This window comes from Balaenoptera acutorostrata, chromosome 17 (genome assembly GCF_949987535.1).
Source record: "Balaenoptera acutorostrata chromosome 17, mBalAcu1.1, whole genome shotgun sequence".
In the NCBI taxonomy this organism is placed as follows: domain Eukaryota; kingdom Metazoa; phylum Chordata; class Mammalia; order Artiodactyla; family Balaenopteridae; genus Balaenoptera; species Balaenoptera acutorostrata.
In genome coordinates, this window is record NC_080080.1 from 43633557 (window position 1) to 43654056 (window position 20500).

The following is a 20500-nucleotide window of genomic DNA, read 5'->3' on the forward strand; positions in this document are numbered from 1 at the left end:
AGTTCAGTTAGAGGTAACAAGCCCTGCATTATACATAATTGTTGAATATCCTTTTCATGATTTCCAGATTTTATAAAGACATAATATACAAAATCAAGAAAACTTGTGGAAAAGTCATGAACAAAATGTAGGAAAAAGAGAGGGAAAGGCAAAATGGAAAGTAAAAGAGGAAAGAGAAAAGAAAGAATCATTTTTCAGTCTACCTAAAAATTATAATGTTGCCCTTCATAGAACTGGCATATCTTCTAATTTGAATGAAAAACAATTTGATCTTAAGTTGCAATTTAGATGATTAAGGACAGGGTTGTGAATGTTAAATAAGCAAAAACTTATTGGAAAGGAAATATGTTTTGAAAGTTGGACTAATGTCTATAATAAAATAAAAGGGGAACTAAAAAATTAAGTTCCTATTTTCAATTCTTTGACGAAGAATTAGCTTAAGGTGGAAACTAAATTTTTGGCGGTGAGCATGCTGTAGTGTATATGGAAGTAGAAATATAATGTATGCATTGAACTTACATAATGTTATAAACCAATGTTACCTCAATAAAAAAATAAAACAAAATTAGAGGATAAATTCAAGAGGTTAAAAAAATAACAACAAACAAAACCAACCCTACTTAGGTTTCTCTATTATTCCAATATCTAATATAATGTTGATGACCAACTGAATTCTCCACTTTTCAGACCCCAGCCCAACCTGACCTTTAAAAACTCCTTTCTTATCTCCTTCTGAATCTTTGTCTTCCACATCCTTGGCTCATATGTAATGGTATGATGTTCTCTGTGATGACTTTTCTTTTTATATATCATAGTTTATTCGAATCATGTCAGTACAAGAAAGTGTTAACTAAACATAGATTCCAGCTGTATAATACAGGTGAAATTCAAATATACTTCTGACATTTAAACAGCATGATTTGCACAGATTTGCTAATGGACTTGATGAAGACAGGGCAGAGAGGAATGGAATGCCAAGTCATTATTATAGTAATTTTCAGCCATCTTTTCATTAGTAAAAATAATGCCTCATGCTTCCTAATTTATAAACACATTTTTATGTATATCTCAATTTAACTTTCCACTTCTGTAATTTAGATAGACATTTTTCAGATAACCAAAACTGGAAGAGGTTGAATGACTTGAAGTTTACAAAGAGCTAGGTATGAGAATCCAGCATTGAATCAAGATCTGCTGAGCTAAACTGATTAGCAAATCATAAACTATTCCAGCATTTATTCTTAAGTTTAAGCAAAAATTGGATGTTTACTTTTAAGACTGTAAGAAAGGAGTGTGAAAAAAACTTAGGTGAGGAAATTCAAAAGAAAAATTCAGTTGGCTCCCTGCACTTTTTCTGACATCTGACCAAATGACATCTCTGGCAGGCAGAAACAATGCTACATATTTACCAAACTCTATTTTCTTTCTGCCTTTGGACACACAGATTATACCTCTAAACCTCCCCTCACCTAGTTGATGGGACCATACGACTTAAGTTCTAGCCAATGCAACATGAAAAACTTGGAAATAACACGTACTACTTTTATTCATGTTCCCTAAAGATACACCCATGTTATTCTCTATTCTTACTCTTTTTTATGTCTCTTGCTTGCTAGATGCGATAGATTCACATGTGATCTTCAAGACTCTAGGAATAGTGGAACCTCTAGGTGAAAGAAGATTCATTCCCTGGATGACTTCATGGAGCAGAGGTCTCACTGTGTTCCTATATCGGAGTCAAAGAAATTGCAAAGTCAGCAAGAAATAAAATTTACTATGTTAAACCACTGGAATTTGGCACTTGTTTCTTATATCAGTTAATCTACTCTGTGCTTATAAACAATCACAAAATATTTTGTCTTGATTTGACCTGAAGTTAAGATCTTTCATCTCCTGTCTGCTTCTACTTTGTGTCTCCTGTGGCATTACTTCCAAGAGAACTGTCTGATAGGACTAGTATCTGTATGATGGGATAGATAGCAACCCTGTTCCTCTCCTTTGTCCAGCACTTCTAGGGTAAATAAAAGTAATTTATTGTAAATTTAAATTTAGGAAATCATATCATTCATACCTTGGGCCTTATTGTATTTATAACCTTTCAAACACTATTTTATAATAATTTTTACAGCAGCACTGTGAACTGGATATTATTAGACTAATTTTATGGATGAGAACTCTAAGACACAGAGACATTAAATAACTTTTGCAATCTGTCACATATAGATTAGATAGACCTAGCATTTAAATTCAATTCTGAAAGGCCCCAAAGCTCTTCAAAATGGATTGCAGCAGGGTCCAATTTTCTCTTAAAATGTCTTTTAGTATTAAGGCACCACAACCCCTACCTAGGAGGAAGAAGAAGAACCTCAATATCACATCACAACTTCATCCTACTTCTGGGCTTATAATGTGACCCTCTTCAGGAAGCATAACAGAAGACAGCTGGCTACATGAAAAAGAGAATATAATAGTTCCCATTGATATTGGGGCATCTGATTCTACAGGAACACTTAAAAGACCAACATATCTTTAGTCTACTCAACTATTTGAAAAATAAAAACAATTATTTATCTCTGATTTTGGCGTCAGTTCTGGTAGACATTACAGCATGAGAAAATTGCCTAGAAAGCAGTCAGTCATGATCTATCCCTCATCCTGGATATTCCCCACCAGTAAAGAACATATGGTTAATTCCGTGAATGGCAGGTTGCTACAGGATTCTTTTTTTTTTTTTTTTTTGTCCAGTATCCATGCATTTGGTTGACTGACAAAAAAAATTATTTATTTATTTATTTTAAATACAGTTTTATTTAAGACATTGCATTTTCCACTTACAATACACTGCTTATAAAGTGCAAAGTTATTTCCTTTCCTTGTGCACATATTCCATGTTAAAGTATCAAGAATGTCCAGTTATTTACTATAGCAGCTCAACTTTAAAACTGCCATGGAATTTGCTACGTATTTGGGTCCTTCAATGTTTTGTGTGGAACAATGCTAAATCTATGCTAGGTTTTAATTTTCCATAACACATATATCATACATAAAATCTTTATTTCCATTAACATACAGGGAATGTACATGACTGAAATTAACAGGGGGCCAACTATGTTTTCTTTCTTTAAGTCTAATTGAAACTCAAAATTATGTTTTCTATAAAAAAATTAAAGTAAGGTAGCATTGCAAATTATGAAATTGCTGATTTGGCAAATTTCAAATAAAAGGTGACCAAAGAGTCACCAAATTTCCAAAACATAATGTCTTTTACTAGTGATTGCTAATTTAAGTATTTCTGTTTTGTCTCTATTAATTTCTTTTTCTAAGATTCTTACAAAAATAGAAAACCTTATTTACTTTTTTCTGTATAGCATAAAAATGAAGCTTTATTGTATGTTCTGAAATGTACAATGAGTTATATTTTCATAAGGAAAAATAATGCTCTTAAGATGTCATGAACTGCTGCAGAACTTAAAAATACTATAATGCACTAAGATCAAAATAGCACACTAGGTAAATGCTACATCCTCTCCCTCTGTTTCAATTTATTGGATTTGGTATTAAAAATAGATTTAAAATATTCATTATTGCACTGGAAAACAAAAAAGATATCCCATTTTGGTCTAGAAACTATTGGAAATTTAAAATATTCAAAGAAGATTGAATTCAGTGGAGTAGGAAACCTCACCTGGAACAAAATGACACAGAAATATTGGAATAAAAAAATAAAAACAGATAAGCCAGAAACTTGTTAAGAAAAAAATGAATAGCAACATTGATATTAGACAAAACAGAATTTAAGGTAAGCAGCATTAAAGGAGGTGAAAGGGATAGTTCATACTGATTAAATATAATGTAGGAACTTTAGCAGTATATAGTAGTAATGGTTCTTTATGTACCAATGAACATAGCTACAAAATATATACAATGAAACTGATAAATACACACAAAAAAGTAATAAATCCATAATCATAGTGACAAACTTTAGAAATTTTTGATTTGTTGAACTGGCAATGTGAAAATAAGTTAGGATATAAAATATTTGTATAACACAATTAACTAATGATGTAGTAGATATATGTAGAATTTTATATAAGATTTTACTCAGCAAAGGACATAAACACAAATGGAACACCAAAAGAAAACAGAAATCAAGTGACTATGTACTAATCACAAAAGGGATCTAAAAAAGCTACCAAAAAATGTTATCATAGAGGCCATATTTACTGAGAATGTTGCAAGAAAATAAGAAATCGATCACAAAATCATAACACTTCTTCAGGCTCCCTCCAAATATACAAACCTATTGATTAAAGAAAATGCTTCTAAATAACTCTAAGAGGAAAAGAAATATTAATGATAAACTTTTAAAGGACAAAAAGCACTATTTATGAAAGTGTATACTCTATGTCCATGATAGAACTCAGAGAAAAATTTATAGACCCAAATGCACTATTAGAAAACAATAGACTAAAATAAATAAAAACAGCAAACAGAAAAAAAATAAAGAAGTCAATAAAATTAAATATATATTAATAAAATTAAAAAATAATTTCTAAAGCTGATCAACAGAAATTAAAAGCAAGATTTTTGGAAACATTAATATTAAAAAACTGCATTTAAAAAAATTTATTTCTGATCTGATCTTTATGATTTCTTTCCTTCTGCTAATTTTTTTTTTTTTTTTTTTTTTGCTGTTGTTGTTGTTGTTTCTTTTTGTTCTTCTACCTCTAATTGCTTTAGGTGTAAGGTTAGGTTGTTTATTTGAGATTTTTCTTGTTTCTTGAGGAAGGATGGTATTGCTATAAACTTCCTTGTTAGAACTGCTTTTACTGAATTCCATGGTTTTGGGTGATCGTATTTTCATTGTCTTTTGTTTCTAGGTATTTTTAGATTTATTCTTTGATTTCTCAGTGATCTCTTGGTTGTTTACTAGTGTATTGTTTAGCCTCCATATGTTTGTATTTTTACAGTTTTTTTCCTGTAGTTGATATCTAGTCTCATAACGTTGTGGTCAAAGCAGATACTTGGTACGATTTCAATTTTCTTAAATCTACTGAGGCTTGACTTGTGATCCAAGATGTGATCTATCCTGGAGAATGTTCCATGTGCACTTGAGAAGAAAGTGGACCCTGTTGTTTTTGGATGGAATGTCTTATAAATATCAATTAAGGAAACAATAGCAAAGATCAATAAAACTAAAAGGTGGTTCTTTGAGCAGATAAAAAAATGATAAACCATTAGACAGACTCATCAGGAAAAGAAGGGAAGACTCAAATCAACAGAATTAGAAATGAAAAAGGAGAAGTAACAACTGACACCACAGAAATACAAAGGATCATGAGAGACTACTACAATCAACTATATGCCAATAAAATGGACAACCTGGAAGAAATGGACAAATTATTAGAAAAGTGCAACCTTCCAAGATTGAACCAGGAAGAAATAGAAAACATGAACAAACAAATCACAAACACTGAAATTGAAGCTGTGATTAAAATTCTTCCAACAAACAAAAGCCCAGGGCCAGATGGCTTCGCAGGCAAATTATATCAAAGATTTAGAGAAGAGCTAAAACCTATCTTCCTCAAACTCTTCCAAAATATAGCAGAGGGAGGAACACTCCCAAACGCATTCTGTGAGTCCACCATCACACTGATGCCAAATCCAGACAAAGATGTCCAAAAAAAGAAAATTACAGATCAATATCACTGATGAATATAGATGCGAAAATCCTCAACAAAATACTAGTAAACAGAATCCAACAGCACATTAAAAGGATCATACACCATGATCAAGTGTGGTTTATCCCAGGAATGCAAAGATTCTACAATATCTGCAAATCAATCAATGTGATACACCATATCAACAAACTGAAGGAAAAAAACCATATGATTATCTCAATAGATGCAGAAAAAGCTTTCAACAAAATTCAACATCCATTTATGATTAAAACTCTCCAGAAAGTAGGCATAGAGGGAACCTACCTCAACATAATAAAAGCCGTATATGGCAAACGCACAGCCAACATCATTCTCAATGGTAGAACACTGAAAGTATTTCCTTTAAGATCAGGAACCAGACAAGGGTGCCCACTCTCACTACTATTATTCAACATAGTTGTGGAAGTTTTAGCCATGGCAATCAAAGAAAAAGAAATAAAAGGAATCCAAATTGGAAAAGAAGAACTAAAACTGTCACTGTTTGAAGATGACATGATACTATACATAGAAAATCCTAAAGATGCCAGTAGAAAACTACTAGAGCTAATCAATGAATTTGGTAAAGTAGCAGGATACAAAATTAATGCACAGAAATCTGTTGCATTCCTATACACTAATGTGAAAAATCAGAAAGAGAAATTAAGGAAACACTCCCATTTACCATTGCCACAAAAAAAATAAAATACCTAAGAATAAACCTACCTAAGGAGGCAAAAGACCTGTATGCAGAGAACTATAAGACACTGATGAAAAAAATTAATGATGATACAAACAGATGGAAAGATATACCTTGTTCTTGGATTGGAAGAATCAACATTGTGAAAATGACTACACTACCTAAAGTAATCTACAGATTCAATGCAATCCATATCAAATTACCAATGGCATTTTTCACAGACCTAGAACAAAAAATTTTACAATATTTATGGAAACACAAAAGACAACGAATAGCCAAAGCAATCTTGAGAAAGAAAAACAGAGCTGGAGGAATCAGGCTCCCCAACTTCAGACTAAACTACAAAGGTACAGTAATCAAGATAGTATGGTATTGGCACAAAAACAGAAATATAGATCAATGGAACAGGATACAAAACCCAGAGATAAAGCCATGCACATATGGTCACCTTATCTTTGATAAAGGAGGCAAGCATATACAATGGAGAAAAGACAGCCTCTTCAATAAGTGGTGCTGGGAAAACTGGACAGCTACATGTAAAAGAATGAAATTAGAACACTTCCTAACACCATGCACAAAAATAAACTCAAAATGGATTAGAAACCTAAATGTAAGGTGAGACATTATAAAACTCTCAGAGGAAAACATAGACAGAACACTCTATGATGAAAATCACAGCAATGGGTTTCCCTGGTGGCACAGTGGTTGAGAATCTGCATGCCAATGCAGGGGACGCAGGTTCGAGCCCTGGTCTGGGAAGATCCCACATGCTGCAGAGCAACTAAGCCCATGTGTCACAACTACTGAGCCTGCACTCTAGAGCCCATGAGCCACAACTACTGAGCCCAAGTGCCACAACTACTGAAGCCCGTGCGCCTAGAGCCCATGCTCTGCAACAAGAGAAGCCATCCAATGGGAAGCCTGCACACTGCAATGAAGAGTAGCTTCTGCTCGCCACAACTAGAGAAAAGCCTGCATGAAGCAACAAAGACCCAACATGCCAAAAATAAAAATAAATAAAATAAATTTTAAAAATAAATAAATAAATAAATCACAGCAAGATCCTTTTTGACCCACCTCGTAGAGTAGTGGAAATGAAAGATAAAAACAAATGTGACCTAATGAAAGTTAAAGTTTTTGCATAGCAAAGGAAACCATAAACAAGATGAAAAGACGACCCCCAGAATGAGGGAAATATTTGCAAACGAAGCAACGGAAAAAGGATTAATCTCCAAAATAAACAAGTAGCTTATGCAGCTCAATATCAAAAAAACAACCAAATCCAAAAATGGGTGGAAGACCTAAGTACACATTTCTCTAAGTAGACATACAGATTGCCATTATACACATGAAAAGATGCTGAACATCACCAATCATTAGAGAAATGCAAATCAAAACCACAATGAGGTAGCACCTCACACCGGTCAGAATGGCCATCATCAAAAAATCTACAAACAATAAATGCTGGAGAAGGTGTGGAGAAAAGGGAACCCCCCTGCACTGTTGGTGGTAATGTATATTGATACAGCCACTATGGAGAACAGTATGGAGGTTCCTTCAAAAACTAAAAATAGAACTACCATATGAGCCAGCAATCCCACTACTGGGCATATACCTTGAGAAAACCATAATTCAATAGAGACAGGTACTACCATGTTCATTGCAGCACTATTTACAATAGCCAGGACATGCTTGCAACCTAAGTATCCATCGACAGATGAACGGGTAAAGAGGATGTGGTACATATATACAATAGAATATTGCTCGACCATAAAGAGAAACAAAATTGAGTTATTTGTAGTGAGGTGGATGGACCTAGAGTCTGTCATACAGAATGAAGTGTGTCACAAAGAGAAAAACAAATACCATATGCTAATACATATATATGGAATCTAAAAAAAAAAAAAAAAAAAAAAGGTTCTGATGAATCTAGGGGCAGGACAGGAATAAAGATGCAGAGGTAGAAAATGGACTTGAGAACATGGGGAGGGAGAAGGGTAAGCTGGGACGAAGTGAAAGAGCAGCACTGACATATATACACTACCAAATGTAAAGTAGACAACTAGTGGGAAGGAGCTCCATAGCACAGGAAGATCAGCTCCATGTTTTGTGACCACCTAGAGGGGTGGGATAGGGAGGGTGGGAGGGAGACGCAAGAGGGAGCGCACATGGGGATATATGTATACATATAACTGATACACTTGTTATACAGCAGAAACTAACACAACATTGTAAAGTAATTATACTCCAATAAAAGTGTTTAAAAATAAATAAATAAAATAAAAAGGAGAAGATATTGCAACAACAGCAACAACAAAAAACTAAAAATAGAACTACCATATGATCCAGCTGTCCCACTACTTGGCATATACCCTGAGAAAATCATAATTCAAAAAGATACGTGTAGCACAATGTTCATTGCAGCACTATTTACAATAACCAGGCCATGGAAGCAACCTAAATGTCCATCGACAGACAAATGGATAAAGAAGATATGGCACATATATACAATGTAATATTACTCAGCCATAAAAAGGAACGGAATTGAGTTATTTGTAGTGAGGTGGATGGACCTAGAGTCTGTCATACAGAGTGAAGTAAGTCAGAAAGAGAAAAACAAATACCATATGCTAACGCACAGGTATGGAATCTAGAAAAACGGTTCTGATGAACCTAGTGACAGGGCAGGATTAAAGATGCAGATGTAGAGAAAGGACTTGAAGACACAGTGTGGGAAGGGGAAGCTGGGACGAAGTGAGAGAGTAGCATGGACATATATACACTATGAAATGTAAAATGGATGGCTAGTGGGAAGCTGCTGCATAGCACGGGGAGATCAGCTTGATGCTTTTTGACGACCTAGATGGGTGGGATAGGGAGGTGGGAGGGAGGCTCAAGAGGGAGGGGTTATGGGGATATATGTATACATATAGGTGATTCACTTTCTGTTAGCTTCTGTACAGCAGGAACTAACACAACATTGTAAAACAATTATACTCCAATTAAAAAAAAAAAAAAAAACAACTGGGAAGTATGGTCATGAAAAAGGGGAGAACACATTAGAAACTCAAATTGACAAAGTTATTAAAATAACTTTACAAGTTATTTAAGATATTGCAAGAGAATGTAGAATTCTAGGCCATAAATTTTTAAGCCTATGTAACGTGTATATGCTTTTGGGAAAATGAATTTTTAAGTGTGTTCAAGAGAAAGTAGAACAATTGAATTAAACCTTTAACCCCAGAGTATCAAGACCAGAAGATTTTTCCCTAGATAGCGAGCTCTGGTAAGACTTTACAAAATAAACAATTTTCCAACTTCTGCAAAAGATTCCCAGAGCAAAGAAAATAAGGTGAAGCTACCTACCTCATTTTATTAACCTAATATACTCAACAGTTACCAAAACTGGGAAATGATAGCAAACACACCCACACACACATACATGCCCCACAATATGCCAATTACACTTCCTAAATAGGTACAAAAAATATATAAAGTATTAACCAGCCAAATTAGGCAGCATGAGAAAAAGAAAAAAAGGCACGGCTCAGTAGTGTTTCTCCATGATAAAATATATTCTCACATTAGAATATCTATTGATGTAATAACTGTTAAATGCTGTTGTTTATTTCAATGGGTAATGATAAACATTAAATAGAAGCAAATATACATTCCTAATAAAAATATTTAACAAAACAAATCTAGACTAGAACATACTTAATAAAGTACCAGAGATTTAAGTGAACGTCATATCACAATGCTGAAACATTAGAAATATTTCAAATTAAAACTGATACCCAAGATGAAGATTCTCTTTATTGTTGCTATTCTTCAACATCATATTGGAAGTCCTAGCTAAGGGAATAATAAAAATAAAGTGGTATATACATTGTAAAGGAGAAAAAACTCTTATCAGTCATACATGATTCCAAATTCTAAGACAGTTTATCATTATTTGTACATGATTCTAAATTTCAAGAGAATCAACAGACAAACTTTTGTAACAGCTAAGAAATTAAACCAAGTTGAATGGCTGTATACATGATCAGTTGGCAAAAATCAATAGCTTTCCCACAAACCAGTAGTAAGCAATTAGAAAATATAGTGCATGTAGTAAATGCAATTCATAAAACCATAAAAAATACAATATTTCAAAAAAAGTCTAAAAATAAATATGCATGACCTGAATGGAAAAAATTATGCAACTTCAGTTAATGAGATCTAAACAAAGACATACTATGTGTGTTCAAGAACACTCAATATTATAAAGGCATCTAAAAATCAATATAGGCAAACCTTATTTTATTGCACTTCACTTTATTGCACTTTGCGGATACTGTGTTTTTTTTACAAATTTAAGGTTTGTGGCAACCCTGCATTGAGCAAGTCTACTGGCACCATTTTTCCAACAGCACTTGCTCATCTAATGTCCCTGAGTCACATTGGTAATTCTTGCAATATTTCAAACATTATTATTATTATTATTATATTTGTTACAATGATCTGTGATCAGTGATCTTTGATGTTACTAATGTAACTGCAGATGTGGTGGAAATAGCAAGAGAAGTAGAATTAGAAGTGGAGCCTGAAGATGTGACTGAATTGCTGCAATCTCATGATAAAACTTTAATGAACAAGGAGTTGCTTCTTATGGATGAGCAAAGAAAGTGGTTTCTTAGGATGAAATCTACTCTTGGTGAAGATGTGAACACTGTGAAATGACAACAAAGGATTTAGAACATTACATAAACTTAATTGATAAGCAGGGGCAGGATTCAAGAGGTTAAGACTCTAGTTTTGAAAGAGGTTCTTCTGTGGGTAAAATGCTATCAAACAGCATTGCGTATTACAGGGAAATCATCCATGAAAGGAAGAGTCAATCAGTGCAGCAAACTTTATTATTGTCTTGTTTTAAAAAATTGCTAGAGCCACACCAGCCTTCACCAACCACCATCCTGATCAGTCAGCAGCCATCAACATCAAGGCTGACCCTCCATCAACAAAAGCAGTATGACTCACTGAAGGCTCACATGATGGTTAGCATTTTTTAACAATAAAGTATTTTTAAATTAAGCTATGCACATTGTTTTATTAGTTTTATTAGACATAACGCTATTGCACACTTAAGAAACTGTAGTGTAAATGTAACTTTTTTATCCACTGAGAAGCCAAAAATTTGTGTGACTCACTTTACTGTGATACTCACTATATTGTGGCATTCTGGAACCAAACCCACAGTATATCCAAAATATGCCTGTAATGAATATCAGTGAAATACCCACCAAAACACCAATAATAATTTTGTGGAACTTGAAAAAATGATTCTCAAATATATATGAAAGTTGAGAGTTCCATATTTAGTGATATTTTATTGAACCTAAATATCCAGATTGACCTCTGGAATTCTTCATGCTGAAAACAAATAAAAATGCTGAAGACTAGATATAGATATAGATATAGATACAGATATAGATATAGACATATCTCCAAAGACCTAATAAAATGAAAGCATTTTTCAATCACAAATATAATAGAATGTATGGCAAGTTGTATTTTCCAAAGATGGACACAATAATTTTTTCCATCTCACAGATCTGCAAGGTGACCTTAACCTGCTGTGAGAATTCCAAGCCACTGAAATGCTATGTACAGGTCCTCTTGTCAATAGTCCCAGCTAAGTGCAATCCAGGTTTCAAGACATCCTAACTCAGGTAGCAGACATTTGTGTAGAAGAGCTTAAAGATGATTGATTCCAATAGCCAGCCATTTGAGTCATTCCCCAGGAGTTTAGGTTTCCCTGCTGAGACCCCAGACATTGTGGAACAGACAAGCACTTCCTGTTGAGTCCTGTCCAAATTCCTGACCCATAGGATTTTTGATCATAATAAAATTAGTATTGTTTTATATCACTAGATTTTTGGTGGTGTGTTTCATAATAACAGTTAATTGAAACAGCTGTATTTCAGCAAGTAGCAGGAATACAGAAACTGCTTTTGCCCTGATGTGTATGCAGAAGCTGAAAACTTCAGTGGGTTTCACAGCCTTCATGAGTCAGGGAGCACCCAAGGTAGGAAATCTAATAAGAAACTCTCAAACCCTGAGTTGGGAACCTCGATGCAAGGAGGAAGCAAAAGTAAATACACGCATGCCTCTGTCCTCAAAGGACTATGATCGTCCTGACTCTGAGCAGAGAAAGGAAAAAAAAAAAAAAAATCCCTGGGAAGTTGTACCCACAAGGTGGACTTTGAATATATTTGCAGTCAAAAATTGAGACTCTTATGCTTCAATTAAGTTTTAAATGATTCTACATCCTTACTGCCCTAAAGTGCTTACAGTGGTAATACAAATCCTCTCTGGAATATTACCCCTTCCTCCTACATCCAAAAATTCTGATAATTAATTTTCAAATAAAATGGAGTAGCACAAAACTTCTGTTCCCAGCTATGATTAAGTAATAAAGATCAGATCTAACCTTCACCTAAAACAACTACAAACTTGGTGGAGTAGAAACTCTTGAGCTTACCCCCCTCACAAAAGCACCAAAATCACAGCAAACTGCTGAACAACCATCAATAAAAAAATGCTGGAACCTACCAGAAAAGATATCCTACATCCAAAGACAAAGAAGAAGCCACAACGAGATGGTAGAAGGGGTGCAGTCATGATAAAATCAAATCCTATACCTGCCAGTTGGGTGACCAACAAACTGGAAAATAACTATATCACAGAGGTTCTCCTACAGGAGTGAAAGTTCTGAGCCCCACGTCAGACTCCCCAGCCTGGGGGTCTGGCATTGGGAGAAGGAGTCCCCAGACCATCTGGCTTTGAAGGCCAGTGGGGTTTGATAGCAGGAATTCCACAGGACTGGGGGAAACAGAGACTCGACTCTTGGAGGGTGCATACAAAGTCTCAGGCACACCAGGACCCAGGGGAAAAAGCGGTGACCTCATAAGATCCTGGGTCAGACCTACCTGCTAGTATTGGAGGGTCTTCAGTGGAGGCGGGGGTCAGCTGTGTCTCACTGTGAGGACAAAGACACTGGTGGCGGTAGTTTTGGGGAGTACTCATTGGTGTGAGCCCTCCTGGAGGCCGCCATTTTCTCACCAAATATTGGATATCTCAAATAATGGTTTTAAACACTGGGCATTAGGCAGCAGGACAGTAATCTCTGAGGGAGAAAAAAAATATTAACTGAGGGCTATGACTGCCCTACTTACACCCTGGATAGAGTTTCCAGCCCATAGTTTAGGGAGAAGACACCTAGGTGGAGCCTGGTGGTGTTGCTCAGTTGAGATAATGAAGTTGAGAACTGGTGAGACCAAGGCGGCTGCAGTTCACAGGGTCGAATACCAGACAGGAGAGTCTTATAGAGTGAGAGCTCTGCATAGATACAGCGATTACTTCTTTTTTTTTTTTTTAATTAATTAATTTATTTATTTTTGGCTGTGTTGGGTCTTCGTTTCTGTGCGAGGGCTTTCTCTAGCTGTGGCAAGCGGGGGCCACTCTTCATCGCGGTGCGCGGGCCTCTCACTATCGCGGCCTCTCTTGTTGCGGAGCACAGGCTCCAGACGCACAGGCTCAGTAGTTGTGGCTCACAGGCCTAGTTGCTCTGCGGCACATGGGACCTTCCCGGACCAGGGCTCGAACCCGTGTCCCCTGCATTGGCAGGCAGATTCCCAACCACTGCGCCACCAGGGAATCCCTACTTCTTGAATTTCAACTGACTACTGATCAGTGAATCAGTGTCAGGAAACAACCTGAATTTTTAAAAAGTACTATTTGGAAGAAACAGAGAGAAAAATCTGCAGGGTTAACACAGGGTCAGGAAGTTTGTGTCCTTACAAGCCAAAGTAGTAATTCAATAGTAGTAACATCATAATTCAAAGGGTTAGAATAAACACAAGTGTATTAGGTCAATGGTGGAGAAAGATTAATAGACCAAATTCTCCTCTGCTTCTGCCTACAAAACTTAAAACAACCCTGAAAAGGATTAAATTGTTTCTAGTAACACCTGCATTCCACAAAAAAAACCCTCAGGTATATTTTAGGAACATAAAAATATCTAGCATCCAACAAGGTATAGTTCAAAATATCTGGCATTCAATAAAAAAATTGCCAGACATGCAAAGAAATCACCCATATAATGAAAAAAATATTCAATCAACAGTAACAGACTCAGAAGTAACAGATGATAGAATTAGTAGACAATGATAATAAAAGTTAATATAATTATCTTCCAAATGTGCAATAAGGTAGAGGAAAGGATGAATATATTAAGAAAAGTGATGAATGATATCAAAAATGTATCAAATTGAATTTCTAGTTACATAAAAAGTCTGATGTTAAAAATATACACTGGGTGGGATTAACAGCAGAAGATATAAATGAACTTGAAATATAAAGCAATAAACAATAAAACTATACTAAAACAATAAAAACTATCCAAAATTATATATATAGAGAAAAAATTATTAAAACATACTAACAGATCAAGTAGTCCAATGTATGTGTCTGGAGTACTTGAAGGAGACAGAAGAGTGGGAAATAGAAAAAATATTTGGAGCAATAGTGACTGACAATTTTACAAATCTGATGAAAATTGTAAAACCAAGAATCCAAGAAGCTCAACACACTTCAAACAGAAGAAACATGAAGTCTATATCATGACATACAATCAAATTTCTTAAAGTAACTGCTAAAGGGAAATTTTAAAAAAACAGCCAAAGAAAAAAGAATCATTACTTAAAGAAGAACAAATATAAGATGATTGCAGATAGAAAACTTCTTTTTGCAATCAATGCAAGGCAGAAGAATGTGGAGTAACGTTTAAAATACTGAAATGAAAAATGCCAACCTGGAATTCTATACCCAGCAACAATAACTTTCAAAAATGAAGGCAAAATAGAGACTTATTCAGGCATACAAAAGGTAAAATAATTCATCATTAGCACCATAAGTTATGTTCAGGGAAGTCCTTCAAGCAGAAAGAAAATAATACCAGATGGAAACATGCATCTACACAAAGAAATTAAAGAACACTGCAAATGATAAATATGTGGGTGAATGTAAAAAACCTCTGCATATTTTTAAAACCTTTCTGAAGGAAAATTAAATTGTTAAAGGAAAAATAATAACATGTATTATCAAGGCCATAACAAATGAAGAAATAAAATGCATGATAACAGTATCACAAAGGCTGAATAAATGGAAGTACACAGTTTTAAGGCTCTTTTACTGTATGTGAAATGATATGCTATCACTCATTTCTTACCAGCAGAAACTGAGGTGGCCATAGGAGCAGGCCACCTGGGTAACACATCTTATACACCAGGTATCCTTCTTTGTGGGAGTTCCTTACATGCTCACTGGGGCTGACTGGGGAAGGGGGACATACAATGGAGGGTGGATGTCTGTAAGAGTCAGGCTTGCTAGAAATAGCCCAGTAGAGGTAGATCAAAGGAGGATAGAACCCCAAAACCAAAGACTTTTTTGTTTCCCCCTCAGCTTCTGTAGGAAGAAGCAGTGCCTTCTGTCTGTCTTACTTGTATTTTTAGTCTTGCTGAACTACCACACATCTGGAATCCACCAGAATTCTGTGCTCCTGGGGCATCCAGAACTCTGTATGCACATGGGATGCCCAGGAATGGTGCCAAACATACTGTGCTTATCTCCTCTGCTCATGCACATACTCCTGTATCCAATTCAACTTCCTTAACGAAGGACAAGTTCAAAGATAAAATTATTATTAAGAATTTCATGAAGGCAATAGGACAGCATTAACCAAACAGGAGGCCCTTCTGCAGGTTCTGTTCTGCAGGCCTGCACAGTTCTCATGCCATAAATCTGGCCCTGAGCGGTACATCCTGGAACTCAGTAAAGATCGAGTGAAAGTCTTGGTTTATGTTAAGGGCTGAGCACTGGTTGGCCTTCCACTTGGTGGGATTGACCTTATTACCTCTTTTTCTGTTCACTTCCCTGATACCTTGCCCAGGTACAGAAGTAGTGTTTTCACCCTCCTGGTTTTGTTATCCCATGTAACATGATGCCAAAAGATGTAGAAAGTTTCTGGTTTCCAATGAACCACTGAAGCCCTGTGTACTGGCAGCTGTTCACCTGCGCCGCCAGTCAAGGCTTCAGCTGTACCTGATAGGATGGTGGGGGAACCACTGGGGTTAAATTCAACTTTGAAAAGTATTAATTTAGTTCATAACACCAATAGGAAAATTAGAAAAACTTTATGATCATTTCAAAATGTGCAGAAAAAGATTTGATAAAACAAACATCTACTTGTGATTTTTTTTAAAAAAGTCTTTGAAATCTAGATATAAAAGGGAACTTCCTTAACCTAATAAAGAATTTTAAAAAATTTACAGCCAACAAACATTCAGTGATAAAATATTCAAAGCTTTCCCTTTGAGAATACAGAACATGTAAGAATGCCTGCCATCATCACTTCTATTCAACATTTTAGCATGAAAAAGACATAAAAATTATTTTAAAAAGAAAAATAAAATAGTCATTATTTACTGGTGACATAATTACGTAGAAAAAAATAATGCAGATAATTTAAAGAGAAGTTTAGCAGAATTGCAAGATACAGAATTAAAATACAAATGTCAATGTAGACTTCTGCTTTAAACCATGGCAGAGTAGTTAGTACCAGACTAGCCCTTCTACTTAAATAACTGGACAAGATATGTGAGGCAACATTTCAGGTCTTGGGCATGAGTCGGCATATAGCTGTCATCCCTGAGAGAAGGATAAAACATGATATAAAGTCCCATGTTCACTGCAGCTCTCTGTCTGAGGTCAATTTCCTGATCACAGCTTATGAAGCTGGAAAACAAGCAAAGCACATCAGTTCCACTTGCCTGTGGAGACAGATTTCAGAATTTGGGGCTGTCAAATTAGCTGCAATCTGCAAGGCAGGCAGGAAAGAAGAAAGATGCACATAAGGCAGGAATCAAAATTCTCTTTGGGGGCTCCCTATAAGTCCTTACTCAAGGATTAGGCTGTGCATATTCAATGAAAAACTTTACAAGGCTTACTGAAGACTAGTTGTTGTGAGATTGAGAGAGTAATAAAGATATTAGAGGTTGGCCAGAAATGGGAAATGAAATTCCCATCCAAGTAGAGTGAGGAAACCTCAGAAACACTCAGGGATAAAACTGAGACACCAGAAAGGCCATAGCTTAGGTGCAATGACCACTAAGGCTTACTGGAGACCTATACTAACAAAGCTCAAAATCAAGCCTGGACAAGAACAGGAGGGAATTTGAAGATAGCCAATGTAGAGGGTCTTGGAAAACATTTTGGAATTTTCACTGATCCACCGTAACAGAGTATAGAGCCAAGCCTACATAAATGCAAGTTGATTGGATATATTGAACTGACTGCAAGAAAAAAAAAAACAGCAACACTTTTCAGAGGAATATAACAGAAGTCAGTGTCCTTACAGCATATCACCCACAGCATCCAGTACACAATGAAAGGTTACCATATACGCAAAGAAACAGGAAAAGACGACCAACAACAAAGAAAAAAAGCAGTCAATAGAAATAGTTGTTGAGAAGGTGGAAATGTTTAATTTCAAGGTGAAGTGTTTAAAATAGCTATTATAAATATGTTCAAGGACTTAATGGGAAATATGGCCATAATGAGTGAAGAGTTAAGGAATCTCAGTAGTGAAATAGAAATATAACACTTAAATTGAAATTTAGTGATTCTACAGTAAATGACTTTTAAAAATTACTGAATAAGCTTCAGGGCAGAATAAAGACAGTTGAAGTGGGAATCCATCTGAAGAACAGAGGATAAAAGCTTGGAAACTAACAGAGCCTCAGGGATTTAGGGTGACACAATTATCACCATATAACTGGAATCCCAGCATGAAAGAACACTTATCATGGGCCAGAAAAATTATTAAAAAAATATATATCCAAAGCTTTCCAAGTGATATAAAGTATTGGCTTATAAATCCAAGAAGTTCAACAAAATCAAAGTAGGGTAAGTACAAAGAGAAGCACACCTACACACCTAGATACGTGATAGTAACACTGCTGAAAACCAAAGGTAACATGTGGAAAGCAGTGTGAGGTGGAAAAAAAAAAAAGATAGATTGCAACAGAGGACTAATTAGGTAAATAATGGCAAACCTCACTTCAGAAACATGGAGGCAAGAAGATCCAGAATTCTAAATAACTGTCAAAAAAGAGAGGGAAGAAAGACCTTTTCAGATAAATAAAACTGAAAGAAAGTATCACCAACACACTTGGTGTTGCTAATTCTGCAATATGAAGGGAATTGGTTCCATTGGAGATGTAGGAAAGAACAAAACACCAGAAATGGTAAATATTAGAGTAAAAATTTTAAGTTGAGGTTTTACAATGCATTTAAAAGAAACATACATGACAAAAATAATACAAAAGATAGGGTGGGAGTGTGAAAATAGAATTACACTCTTACAAGGTTTTTACATTTGTGAAGTATCATTTATGAACAGGAGGTGTGAAGTATTGTGTGTGAAATGTGAAACTGTGAACTCCAGCTCTGGAATGCTGGAGTTGGGGAGAAAACTGAGGGTAGTATGAAAGAAGAGCATAGGGGCATCCCTCCTAAATATGTAATATTAATGGATATAATATTGATGAATCTTAGCAATTATTTAAGTATGCATACTATTAATCCTAGAATTGTAGAACACTACATCTAACAGTTGCAGAATGCACATTCTTTTCTAGTGTATTCTGTGTGTATTCTCACATTCTCTTGAGAGCAATCATTGAGATAAACCATATGCTGGGCTATAAAATGAGTCTCAATAATTTTCAAAAGTTTGAAATCTTATAGAGTATGTTGTCTAACAAATTGTAATGAAATTAAAAGTCAGTAACAGTAAGATATTTATAAGACACCCAAATACTTGAAAACTAAACAACAGAATTCTAAACAAATAACAGTGATAAAAGAAAAACTCACAGAAAGGGAAATTTAAAAATAATTCCAAATGACTTCTAGTTAAAAACACAACATATCAAAATTTATGGGATATTACTAAAGCAGTTCTTAGAGGTAATTTTCTAGTTTTAAATGCTTATATTATTAAAGAATAAAAGTTTAAATCAATTTTTTTTAGTTTCCACCTTAAAGACATAGAAAAATAAGAAAATTAAATAGAAAAAAAGAGATAACAAAGAGCAGAAATCAATGAAATATTAAACAGACATTAGAGAAAATTAACAAAGACAAAATTTGGTTTTCTGAAAAGAAATACATTTGAATCTCAGAAATACTTCTGTTCGGAGGGCAAAATACAACACCTTGAAAAAACACTTTGATATTATATTTTCATTTAGAATGTGCACGTGCTCTACAAATCTGTGATTTTACTCCAGGTTATAAACCAAAGAGAAACTCTTGCGAATCTACACCAGGAAAATCATATAAAAGTATTTATAAGCACCCTTTTTGTTATAGAACAAACCTAGAAACAGCCCTAAAGCACTATCACAGGACAATAGATATAGGAATTGTGGCATATTCATGAGTTAGAATAGTATAAGGAATTAAAACAAATCGATTACAGCAATTAATTTAATTAAAACTTTTCCTGTGTACCTATTAGGTGTTAGGCACCTGGGATACGTCAATTAATAAAACTGACAGAATAGACCTCTACCCTCAAGCAACTTACATTCTGAGGTGAAGAAAGATAATAAACAATTTACATACTATATAAGTAAATTATACTAAAAACTGATGAATGACTATTAACAAAGGAACCAATGAAGCATGGTAAGGGGACACTTGAATTTGAGTTGGAGAAACTGAGGAGGCAATACACAAGGGGAGCATATTATCAATATTATGTGTACCACTAAGAAGGAGAACATGCTATCAGGGAATTATTTATGAGCTGCATCCTGATTTGAGAAATGTTTGTGAAATATGTCATTGACATTTTGGGTTAAATGCTCAATAAGCAGAAAAAAAGAAGTAAATGTGAACATTTTCAGCTCACTACAAGGTATGCTTTTTATGTATGTCATTTGATGATTAAGGAAATAGCTGGCAACTCTACATTTGAAATTATATACTCAAAATA